The sequence below is a fragment of the Anopheles stephensi genome, chromosome 2 (genome assembly GCF_013141755.1).
Source record: "Anopheles stephensi strain Indian chromosome 2, UCI_ANSTEP_V1.0, whole genome shotgun sequence".
NCBI classification, from domain to species: Eukaryota; Metazoa; Arthropoda; class Insecta; order Diptera; family Culicidae; genus Anopheles; species Anopheles stephensi.
In genome coordinates, this window is record NC_050202.1 from 28,210,866 (window position 1) to 28,224,552 (window position 13,687).

General features: G+C 41.4%; 1 protein-coding gene across 10 annotated transcripts in view; it reads right to left on the reverse strand.

The window, feature by feature from the left end:
• Positions 1 to 13,687, reverse strand: part of LOC118506050 (hemicentin-2-like) — a 283,028-nt gene that overhangs the window by 38,021 nt on the left and 231,320 nt on the right. The gene's annotated exons all lie outside the window — the stretch shown is intronic.

Sequence of the window (13,687 nt, forward strand, 5' to 3'; positions counted from 1 at the left end):
CTTCCCATCAGCCGCCGAGAGAGAGAGAGAGCGAGAGCGATAGGGAAGCAGAAGAAGCGATGGTTGGCATATTTAGTGTTCGCAGTGCATAAAACAGTGTGCGTTTGCATCTGGAAGACAGTCCGTTTGCCAGTGAAACGGTTGCCTCTGCTCGAAGATCGATGGACATGTGGTGGCCGCTGGTTTAGCTTGGTCTGCCGATCGGACGATGGTGATGGTAACCTTTCGCCATGGATGCTAATAAATAATACACAACACATTCGTCCGACAATCATTTTTCATTTAAAATAAATGATGCGTCAGAAATGGTGGACGGCTCACGGGATTAAATTAATTTATCCCGCTCCCGGTGGATGGGTTCTGATATGGGGTTCTCATCAGAACGAAACGGTTAACAAAGTTTGTTAAAGCCGGGAAGAAAAATGATCATGTGTTGCATGGGCGTAAAACTGGTTCTATCGTTCGTGTAAAAGTTCACTGTAAAATATAGTAATAAGGATTCATTCTTGAGCGATTGAGATAACGAGAGTGAGAAGCATTCATTATTTCTTAACAAGGCGTAAATAAAGATCCAATCACACACTCTAGCCGCCTTCAGTTGCACAAATCATAAATATTTTAGTAATCGTACCTTAAGCTCCAGTAACAAGTAAATTGCATGTGCATGTGAACTTCGAGAGTGTCAATTATGGTCGTTTTGTTAAGAGGGGAAAAAAATTGCAGTGCTTCGAAATTAATAGGTTGCATGTGTGCAGTTCATTTTGTTCTAATGAATCTTAAATGAAGGAAATCATTGATAGCCATAATATTGACCAATACAATAATGGTTGGATAATAAGGATATTAAACCTGCTGATTAAGGATCATGGCAAGTGTTTTGTAAATAGTACGATAATTAATACGTTATTTTTAAAGGATCGGAACACTTTTGCTCGAAGAGGGCTAGACAGTAAAGAATACGGTTGAAACTGAAGGCTAAATATTCCAATCCTATGAGTGAGTTATAAATGCTTATTATGGTTCTATAACCGACAAACTTTCAAATAAACCTTGAGCAAAAACTTCTTGTTTGATACTGGCAGGCTTCTTCAATGTTTTCTTAATTATGATTATGATAATTACGAAAAAAGCAATAAGCCTACATCAAACCTATATCAAAACAGAGCCGTTGTTGAAGTTGATTCTCAGGAATGAAAACTCTGGTGCCGTATGAACGTTATCTTGCGTCCATTGTGAGCCCTGTCAATACTTTCTCGCAAGCTGTGCAAAATCAGCGGTAGATCAGGCCCTTTGCTATCTTATTGTTTTAGTTAAGGTTTATGGTCTGTAGAATAAAAAATATTTTTGAATCTAGAGGTGGTTACTATCTGACTCAAATAGCGAGATTAATTTTAAAAAACAATAATTCAAAGCTTTTGATGATCCGTGTGCACTGTGGGGAGGAAGAAGATTGCTGGCTCTTCGTCCAGTAGAACCTCCCTTCGACTGCTTTCTGCCACGGTGCCTTGCTGTAGGTGACATTTCTAGAGTATCAGGATGAACGATGATACTCAGTGTGAGAAGTTCATTGCCTAACTACACATTCTCCAAACTCAAAAAATTTTTTTTTAGGGCCCCACCACCGGACCCCAACAGGATCGGTCGAGGCGACAGCAGCACCGGTCTTCTCACGGCAGGACCGGGGTTCATATCCCATTGGGACCGCCTCTCCGTACACATGGATTTGTTGTGGGTAAAACCAAGTCACCGAAGAAGTAGATGAACTTACCTATTAATGGATATCAGCAAAATTTAACAACAAGCATTAAGAGTAGTTCCATATGCATCGAGTTTGAATGTCGCTAGTTTATATTTGTATTTACAATGATTTAAAATAATTAAATGTTCAGTTTGCAGGATGAGTAGCAGTAACTCTGAGTCTTAATTAAAATCTTTCTCCCGACCCAAGAAGATGATGAGACTGGGAATCTAGCAGACTGAGAGATTCCTCCTATAGTTTTTTTTACCCTTCAGTTTGAGGATGTCTAGAAGAAGCTCCATATTCACAATACCTCTATCAACAATTTTGAAAAAAATGGCAAACAACAGCATACATGCTAAATGTAAGCAAGCGCTATGGATAATATCAACCCACCACAGACTTTTGGCCAAAATGATGTGTTTGAGGCGACCCGGTGGTAGAGGTGACAACTGGGATGGTCTTCATTTGGCAGGACCCGTGGTTCAAGTCTCATCGGGGTCGTTCCCACATAGTGAGCACTAACTATCCTACTATGCGGCATCAATAGCCTAGTAAGCCAGACATGGCAGGCATGACCTGTAAAAGGTCGTTATGCCAAGAAAGAGGAGAAGGTATGGGTCCATCTCTGCCTGTTATCGTTGTTTTCTGTTGGGATCTCGTGTGAAAAAGTTTGAAAAAACTTTTAAAAACTGTGCTATCGGGAAGGCTATCGACACAGCCTTCAGGACTGCTTCTTCAAATTTTAATAATAATTATAAACTCGATTATGTTGATGTAAAAAATTGTTAACAACGTTATTGAGATAAATCTGTCATCGTCGTCTAGTGTCGCCCACATTAAGTTAAAAATAAATGTGTCTTTCCTATCGTAATACGGAATCCCCAGACCGTACAGACATATTCGTAAAGCATGTAAAACCGACTAGTTAGTACAGAGGTGGAAGATCTTAAACTGAGCAACTGAATCCCATTTAAGTGGATATGTTTATAGGGTGTCGCGTACGCAACGGGCCTCGTCGTTTTGTCAGCGGAGCGGAGCAAATCCATCCTTAAGCTGCGGACACAGCACAGGCGAAACGAGGCGAATTCGCTCCAAAAGAAACAGTCTCGAAATGAACTCTCACCAGCGGCGGCGAAGGGTGATTGACCGGGGGCTAGATGAAGGAAATAAAATCGGTGCGCGCCGAAATGAGCGTCTTTCTACAGCTAGGCCTTCTTTCGAGCCAGTAAATATTGTACTAAAATATTACCCCACACTCGAATTATTAAAATCCGTTGAAAATCCGAAACGCGTACTAACTGGGGAGCGCTTGTTGCTGGACGCAACAAAGGGTAATGTGTCAATTACACATTCTAATATAAACCCAATAAAAATTTGCCTTCATTCCGCATTCTTCAGGATTATGCACTCGAGGTTACTCTCAATTTAAAGCTTCATTTTGACTCTAATCCTTTCACAGCCCAATTCGTACGAAACAAAGTACCCACACTTGCGCCAAATAATAATACCCCTCATTGCATGCCCTGAGTTTGCTAGCGATGATGCCGTTTTTACCTTTTAATATAAACCTCTAATAACCCGACAGAGAACGGTATATGCACACCCGTACACGATACAGACACACACATCAGTTCATTTCGATGTTTGTACAGAAGGTGTCTTTTAACTCCCGGCAGATCCTTCTGCAAACGAACGCTGCAGTACCGTGCAGATGCACTGCAACACAAGATAAATACACCGAGAAACCCATGTTCCCTTGGCTTGCTATCTTTGCTCGTTTCGCGCCCATTCGTTCGTGGGGCCACTGCACCCGATAGTCAGCACGATGTGGGTAGGTCTGTTGAAGTGTTCCCCTTAAACTCTACCAGCACCACATTAGACTGGTGGTGAGATGATCCAAATGCCAGCCAGTTCCTTTTTTCGGTGCAAACGATTTTTTTCTCTCTCTTCCCCGGAATAAAGCCGCCAGCAACATGAAGCTCCTGCTACAAAGGAGTAGTTTTGCCAGAAGGTTGACTTTGAGTGTTTCCCAGTGCCTTTGAGTGTTTGCTCAGCTGAACAGTGGCGTTCAGGGTGAAAGTACATTTAACAGAAAAACGAACAAATAAAACGGAGAGCGGTGAAGCCAAATTTCACTGGCACATGCATGGTAGGACCGGGCGACAATCGTGCCAGCCAAAACAGTCAAAAAACCAGAAACGCTTGCCGGAACCCGGTGAGGGATGTGATGTCTCCGTTTTTTTTAGTTTGTTTGGGGAGTGTTTCTTGATTTGAAATATATATATTTTTCCGCTTTTCGACACAGTTTCCACCCTCGGCGAGGCGTTGCATCGAGTGTGCAAGATTCTTTCACGTACGGTACTGCGCGCCGGTGAAAAGTTTTGCACCACAGTTGCAAGGAAACGAACTACACTTCAAAAGTATCGCACGCACACAGCCCGGATGCTTACTGGCGTCCCACGACGGGGTTCACGACGCTCGATTCGCTCGTGTATGAGTACCCGGAGGGTAAAATCGAAAAGAAAACAGAGCCTCACGAAATGCACACGCAGAGCGAAAGCGAGCTGCAAAATGGTTGTCCTATTTCAATAAAGTTTGTGTTTGCTTGCTGAATTATAGCGTTAGTTTTCCATAAATTACATCGTCGCCCGTCGACCTGTGTTTCAGGCTGGCTTCCGAAATTTTCTCACGGCGCGATTTGCCTAACTTGGTCGCGCGCTCGTTCGCTACAAAAAGGGGGGGGCCTTCTGGTTTTCACAGTTCCAGCGAGCAAAGGTACGTTTTTCTTGTACAGAAGAAAATTGCAATTGCATGTGGCGCTTGGGGCAGTGATGAAGCTTGTGGTGGTGGTGAAACATCGGGGTACGAAATGTGCTCTGTTTTTGGAAACGAATGCCAACGAATGTAAAATTATGATTCGTTGCTATTTTTGGAGGGTTCGGCGGACCGGTGTGGAACAGTTGACGGACAAATAAACGAAACGGTAGGGTAAGGTACAGCAAAAAATTACTGTTTGTATGGTTCTACGAGTTCTGAAACTACGGAAGTGATTTTCTCAAGTAATGTATTTATTGAAAATATATTAAAGCAAGTTTCATAAACAATGGATATGATTTTTTAGAGAAAAAGCTAAATAATTTAACTCTTATTTATTTATATTTCTAGTAAGACGGCTTGACGCCGTATTGACAACACCGCGAATGTTGACGATTACTAGTACATATAAATTAACAAGGCACTTCCACCCTGTTATTTTGCCTTACTCCGGGCATACTCGGTTGTGGGTAATATTTAACTCTTCTTATTTTTATTTTTGGCCAAACAACCTCTTGGGTCATGCCTTCTATATCTGGCTTACTAGACTTAATGATAACCACGTAGTTGGATATATATGAAACACATCAACCTCAAGCCATTTAAAATATGAAGCAAACAGCTGCTTCCTGGGTTAACCCTCCGTACCAATGCGATCAAAGGATAATAACAAGGTTGGGAATTGAGCATTGACACTAGTGATGGGAAAAACCTCTAAGTAACGCGAATTTAATCATTGTGATTGATTTAGAATAGTGAGTTACGTCTTATACTCACTCTTTAAGAGTTAAATCTCGAGGAATGATTCAACTCTCCGATGAGTTGAATGACTCTTTGGATTTAATTCTCCGTGCCGACTAATCACTCACTAAATTTGAGAATGATTGAAAAGTGAATGAGTTAAAGGGAAGCGAGCGAGTTATAACGAAATGAATCATTTAAAACGTAGTGAGTGTGTTAAAACACAATGAGTGTGTGGTTGATCGGCACAGAGAGTTAAATCACCAATCATTTATTTAGCTCACGAGTGAGTTATTAAAACACTACCAGCGAGTGGTTAGTCGCCACGGGGAGTAAAATTATAAATGAGCTGAAATAAATATTCATTCTTTGCTAAGATTTAAATCAAAATGCACATAATTTATCGATTAATCGACACACATCGATTAAGGAAGGAATCACCGTTGGTTTATAAGAACTGTAGCCTTCAAGCCGCGGTGGATCACTTTATCATAGAATTTCAAGGCTACTCTTGTGCTAAAAAGAAAAACAACAAAACCGAACAAATGGATGTTGAGCTCTTGAATAAAATAGAAGAGAATTAAAAAATACTGAACACGTTGTAGGGCGTGAACTTATACTTTGATTTTTTTTCTATATTTTGAATAATAAACTTTTTTTAAATTATAAACAGTAATAAAGCTTTTAAACTATTAAATGAAAATAAATAAATACAACAAAAACGCTCACACTTTGAAAGGAAGGTCCGAATGGGATTTGAACCTCGTTCCTACCATGTGAATACCAGCGCCTCGGTCACCCCTAGTACTGGTCCGTCCACAAATACACCTTCTTACTGTTTCGTGGCTTAAGGACCTCTTTAGGTCATGCCTGCCATTTTTGGGTTACTAGACTTATTGATACCGCATAGTTGGATAGTCAGTCCTCACTTTGGGGAAACGGTCCAGATGAGATTTATACTCAACCCAGCCGTCTGAAAAGCGGAACCGCAATTGCTTCGACCATCGGACTGCCCTATCAACAAATGCATACTTCAGCTAAGTACAATTACAAAACGACAGTCATATCGGAATACTGCTATCCAGATTAAAATTTAAATTTATGTCTCTTTAATAACGCTCTGTGCAGGCCTTTTATCTATACTACGCTTTCAACATTTTCCCCTCTGAAAAGATATGCATCTTCATTTTATAAGCCCATCATCAATTCACTCAATAAGGAGAGGAAAAATAACAATTTCTTGCTGATAAAGCGCCATCGCCCAAAACTCCACGCAGGAAAGAGGGAACACCACCATTTTTGCCCTTCACACGGAAGAATAACTCAAGCGGTTACACTTCGCCGAACGTGACAAATGAGCTTGCTGGATGTATTTTAATTATTTACCGCTTCATAAACTTGCACTCCATCTCCGGGATATTGGGTAGGAAGATAATCTGCATCGAAGGCTAGACCGACAGCATGAAGGTCCAGATAGCTGTCCCTCGTTTTAAATTATGCTTACAGTAGTAGCCGTTCATATACGGGTCGGGTAACATCATCCCCCCACGTTCTTCGCCACGAGGGAGAACTTCAGAAAAAGGGATGTGTTTGGAAAGCAGGTAGGTAGCGATGAAAGTGGGGCCACCAGCCATAAAATTATGGTTTCATTTTTCATTGAATCTCGCTGCCGGACTAGGAATGTCGCACGGCGGTATTCTAAAAATCTAGCACTCTGGCCGCCTTAACCTAGCATTCTCTTCAGGCAAAACTCAAGCTTAAGGTTGCAAAATGTTGACTTTGGGATTTTTGGGAAGTTTTATGCATTCTTCCGCTTTTCCTTTGATCCACAAGATCAGCCATATCTTGCCAGATAACAGCAGTAGGCCAAAAGGTCTTGAAGCTTTAGGTAGAAGAACCAATGTCCATTGGTCGAATGGAAAGAATGGTTTTTTCTTTTTGATACTACCTGCCATCCATCTAACCCCGAGAAGGTAATCTTTGCTCAGCGGGTGCTTTCGGTTTATTGCCATAAAGATATATTAACTACCAGAGCGACCTGTAGTAGTAGTGGTGGTGGTGAGGTGCCATCGCCCGGATCTCACCTCATAGATGGCCAAATATTTATTCACCTTTACCCAAATTGGCCCCGCAATGTCACTGCAAGTTATTTGCTGCCTTGGTTGCTTGGATGAAGCAGTCTGGGAAGCTTTTTTTACGATCCCACGGCATAACGTACATGTTGGACATTAATTTACCAGCATCAAGGATTCTAGCAACATCTACGGATGGGAGAACTCGAGGTCGAACAGGAAAAACTTTATGGGGGACTAATTTATGAGTCGGTGTGTTTTTTTTACTTTTGTCTACCGATTTGATTTCCGTCCTCTATTTGCCTTCTTAACATTAAAATTGATGCAATTTAAATTCCTTTGAGTACATCGCATCATTTAAGCTCGCTCAAATTAACCTCAACGCCCCGACCGATGCAAACGACCGATTGCAACGACCGGGACACTTTTTGCCTCAAAATGTGACCAGGATAGTATGTTCCGTATCACGACTTACGGTTACTTAAAGATGAACCGCGTCCCTGTGCTTATCCTCGCCCGGAGGGAATTTACGACCGTGAAGCTTCATAAAAGAAGCCATTGCCGCACGTAATGAGCTCGGTGCTCCGAGCATAGAGCAAGCTGCCGGGATGCCGAGGGGTCGGTCGGATAAACAACTCGCAAACTAACAAGATGTTGGCAACATTTGCCGCACCATTCCCAGGGAAAACACCTGAAGAGCCCGTCTGTTTGTATGAATTTCAGTCGGTGAGTTGATTTTCTTCATCGACTGTCGTACCTTGGGCAGGATTTCACTGTCGGCTTTTTTTTTCTATCTGTTGATTCCCTTCGGTTCGGTTCGGTGTTGTTTTCGAATCGAACGCCGTACCGACGGCTGCAGGGTACTTCGGGGTGGTACAGTCGAAAGAAGGAAAAAAAAACCTTTCCGACGAAACATTCCCATGGTGACAGGAAGCGTTCCGACGGTTGTAAACAGGTAATTACTTCAATAAAGTTAAATTTTACTTTCAATGCCTTGGGATACTGATTTTGGTGGCGCATGTCGCTTCTTCTTGACTTGTCGCCAGTGGCTGATGTCTGTTTAAGTTCGTTGGAGCTAAACCAAAAAAAAAACGGCAACGGAAAGTAATGAGATCATTCTAAATCACTTCTAGAACAGTTGCAGCAGGCAAAGTGGTTTGTGAGAAGTACGGGCAACGTTTTCGGTGTTGTACTTGACAAGTGAATGATGTCGTTAGATGAAATTGTCAGCAAAGAAGAAACAAATTGTACGGCAATATAATTGGTTCCAGGACACTTCCAGGAAACGCAAGCAAAAGCAACAATTAGATTTGGATAACAAACTTAAATCTTCTTTTTGAATTATATTTTGACTTTTGTGTTGCTTACAGTAGATAAATTTAAACTTAAAAAGGAGAGCATTAAAGTATATTCAGTGACGAATCAAAACCCTCGGAAGTCTTCAGCAGAATGAAAAGCCTCTAACTCGTCGAATCTATTGACTGGGCCGGAGCCAGAAGTCAATTTGACATATTATACGAGACCGTTATGAAGTTTGGACCATCACAAATAATGCAAGCTACCATGACCTCACAACCAACTTGCAGGAATATACTCTTTGGGACCTTTTGAAACCTTGGAGTATTCCTGAGTATCTGCCAGGAGGCCTTAGATAGAATGAATGATGAAGGTTGGTAACTCATGAGATCTGTCAATACGGCGTCAAGCCGTCTTACTAGAAATATAAATAATAAATCGGGAGATCTGCTGACTGGGCCAGAGTTGGAGGCCAAGAGGAGATATTACACGACGCTCTTCATGGAGATTGGAACCCAACTTGAAGAACCAGACTCCAAGGAACTCACAACCAACTTTCAGGGAAATACCCATTCAGGACCTCTTGAAACCTTGGGGCCCAATCATCTGCATGGAGGCCCAAAGCTGGGCAAGAGTCAGAGGACAAATACTATACTTCGTCCCTCAAAGAGTTCAGCTTCGTCTAAATGTTTGATGGACTTCATAACCAGCTTACAGGAAGACACCCCTTGGGACCTTTCTTGGGGCCTCAAGCATCTGCTTAGTATGCTTGCACTATCTTCCACCCCTGAGTATATTCCAAGAACTGTGTAGCCCGTGCTATCTTTAGTCAAAAAGTCAAACCTCTTACCACGCACAGAAAGTTTTATAGTATCGCACTAAAGCTAAAAATTAATTCGAATTTATTACGCTGCTGTATCGTGTTCCGGTGCTCAATCGTCCTGCAAATGACAAGCTGTTCAGAATGATCACCTAACTCACATGTTAACCCCCCACCCTTTATTGAGCATTATAGTGCGAACGCCCGTCTCCAACACCAACCGACAGCGTGGTGGAAGAAATGGTAGCATTCAATTTATTTTTATGGCCGCTCATAAATATGCCAATGTCTTGTCACACCGCAAATGGTTTGGTCATACGTGTCCATGAAGGAAGTGAACGCAAGCTCTACTGACAGATGGCGATTTTGAAACCGCGCCACAGTTGCCCCTTTGCGAACCTTCACAGCAGTGGAAGGCTGCTCTAACGATATGGAATTTATTTTTATCAACGGTAATCTCTTCCCACGCTTGGGGCTCGTAAAGGGGCGAGGAATCCGAATCCGAGGCGAATCCCTTTTGAAGTGGAAACGTGCCCAAAATTTCTTCGTTTGAAGTGTTGGGGTGCTGGGTTTCGAAATCAGAAGTCTGAAATCGGACTTTGGACGTGCTTGGGCAGTTTCTTGGAAGTGAATCGATAGTCATTTAAACGTTTATCCGATAAGCTGCAGTTTGAATCTTTTCAAAGAGTTAGCACCCACTGAAGTTTGCTGGGAAATTTGAGAGATATTTAACTTATTTCAAGAAGGATTAACAGAAATTACTACTAAGAAAATAACTTCACTTCTAGAAACCGAGATATGAATCTCGATTATCATTTGTCAATATCGAGATAAATGTTAAGATGTAAATCATTTCCCTCAAGGCCCTCCATTTCAAAGTCATAGCATTCCGCCCAAGACCCTTCATACCCTGCAATAGGCATAGCATTTGTCACCTGTACATAATTTTCACTGCGAATTGTGTCACGAACAATCCAAAAGCATTCTTCACACATCGAACCTGTCATCCCGCGCTGTACGCTCGATACATCAAGCTGACACATTGCGCCTTCAAAACGCCATTTAACAGCTGAAATCGAGAGCGCTTTTCCATCAAATACATCAACCAATCACGTGAGCCGTTCTTGATAGAATTTTGTTTTGCTTTTTCACCAGCTACGATCATGCTGGTGTGCGCCACTCTGTTTCCCCATTTTCCCATTAAGCTGGTTAAAGCCGTAAAAGGTGAACGGAGCGGCGTTAACTGACGGTACCGACGAAGCGTGGAAAATGCTCCCGATCAATTGCGTGTACCTAAGCACCTTTTTCCGGTCACTTTTGCTAAACGTTCCATTCCCCGGCCGATTGCCTTCCCGCTAGGTCTAGGCTCGAAGGAAAATGCCAACGTTGTGAAAAGAAATGCTTCACCGGGTGAAAAGGTACGAGTTATCAGCCATTAAGTGAAACATTGATTGAATTCCGGAACGGAGGAGAACCAAAAATTCAACAGCTACCACTCTAGCGCACCAACAACCGGAGTAAGGCCAAGAACCACCAACCGAGGAGGGGTTGATTCGCTCGAATACGGATTGCAACGAGGTTTGTGTTTCAATTTCTCTTTCGATCCAGGTCATTTTTCACATCCGCGCACACGTACATACACCCAGAATCAGGAAAGTGTGTGTGATAAATTTGTATCTGGTAAGGAGTCATGGAACAGGCAGCGTAACTCACCTTGAACCGAAAGTGATGCGTACACCATTGAACATATTGATTCTTATTTAAATTTAAGAACCAGAGAGAGAGAGAGAGAGAGGTAGAGAAAAAAAAACACAATCAAGGTAAATCTTTTTAAAGAGAAAAATAATCTACGGCATTGCAGCGCCGGAATCCGAAAGCATTAAACATGAATGCTTTATCGGATGGAAATGTTCGAATCGATCGATCACCATTCAAGCTGGGAAACCCACACACGATGGGAAGATTAGCAGGCAGCTAGAGATTGAAAATCCATCAGTCAACACATCAGCCGATTGCAGCAAACTTCACTAATCCTTGCTGATTGCATGCTTTTTGTGTGTTCAGAGTTTCCATTGCAAAAAAAAACGAAGCACCAGGACCTGTTATAGTTTATGGGATTAGAAGATTATCGAAATTGGAAATTAATCCACCGGGTGACATAGTTCATGACAAGTTGCGATAAGCTTCTACAGGCCTAGTTTTGTACGTAGAAAGAGGTGTAAGCATTTTACATAATCATACGTTATGTGTTATGGGTTGCACAGTCCCATACGTGTGGATCAACATTTCTTTTATTTTAACTCTTATCCCAAGTGTAAAGTTATTAAATGCTTTTGCCTGTATCGCTTTCACTTGCTTGTTGCTTGCTTGAATACACTGAGCGAAATTGGCATATCATTACTGTTTGAAGCATTACGTTCAAATTGAAAATAATGTTAAAAATTTGAAAATCGTTTTAATCAAGTCTAAAAACTCATGAATAAGGGTATGAAATAAATAGATCTCCCCTTGACTGCATACTGGAATTGTGATAAACGGATGCTTACATTACAACAAATAACCAAATTCTACTACATTTTCAAGATATCAGAAGTGAGTGGACGTGCATACACAGCTTGACCAGTTCTCAGCAATCATAAGGGTACGACGTTACAGCTCGTTGCAATTGTTCACTGACTTACTGGTTTCATAAATACGATTAGGAAGAATAAATTTAAGGTTTTGTCATGTGTTTCGACACAATGATAAAAGCAATATGAATCGGTTTTCACTATTGGTCAGCATGACTAGTTACGCACCCTGACCGATGCGTACACAGCCCAATTCTCGCGAATTGTTTACAATTGGCCAGGGTAATCTTTTGTTCTTCCTTGCATCCGGTCTTCCTATATGCATGTGGTCAAAGTAAGGATATTTGCAGATCGGATGTTATGAAAGAGTAAGTGGAACCGATGAGCGCGAGAAGGACTTTATGGAAACTTCCATGTGGTTGGTTGGATTGCGGTAATAAAAGAGGAATTGGAGTGAGAAGAGGAACCTATGCTATTAAATATATACATTAGCCTTAACATCATGGATACAGGTTCATAGAACATGCTGTTGAATGAGAAGTGAAGTGAGAAAAGTTATGCTTTAGTCAGCTCAGAGCTATGAATCAGGCCATTTTTCATTTGATAAACGAAGACTGAGCTCTTACAAGATATTCCTGCTGAGTAAGACTATTTGTAACATTCAGAAACCCATCGACTTCAGATTCATTCTGGTTCATGCAAAGCACAGCTTTCCTTGAAATGATAAGCTTATAACAGGATCGGGTTCATCACGGCTGATCTTGCCAAAACTGCTGCTGCTTGCGCCGATCACGTATGCAATCTGCGTTACATGAAACCCTACGTTACAAGTAAAAGTATAAGTAAAATTTGAAGATAACAAGCTGTTAGAACGCCAAGACGGGCATCAAACGGGCAAGAACGATCCCTGCACAAGTAAGAGCTATTTATCTTAACTATCAAGGTAGAACAGCGTGTCATCCTGAAAAAAAAACCTATTTACATCAATTACTCGAGGAAATGTATTTTTCGTCGTTATTGAAGCGATTCAAATTATAACACTCCCTGTGTGAAGTTGGATTATCCAAGATCCCGAGGTCTCTCCAAGTACTCGTTGATTTGCAGAATATGTTGAACGTGTGTTGTAGTCACTTGATATTGCAGTTCTATTCGAATCCCTGGCATCCTGTTTCTCTCTCAAGTTCACTAATTCTTTACCAATATCTGCTCATTATGTACAACAGGCTTGCTTTTTCTCCAATGCAACAATGTACGGCCATTATAACCGATTGGAAGTCATTATAACCGATTTCTGTTATGAAACCTGTTATAGAGCCCATTCTGTATTCGACCTATTGCTGTAAAATGAGCTTAGCTACAAAAAAACATTTTTTTAGGCTTAATTTTCCGTGGAAAATGTTCGATTTTTTTTTCAAAAAACATGATGGTGCTATTCTTCTTTTTCTCAGTTGAGCTCTGTAATAAATACGACGAAAAATTCTACACTTTAAAGTGGTTGCTCTGTACGCACATGTACGAACAGAAAAGCAGTAATCAAATCATGATGGCAAAAATCCTTTGAGTGGATCCGTGTCAAGGCAACAACACATGATACCCGTCATCCATCATCGTACTGCTTTAAAAACAGTGAAAG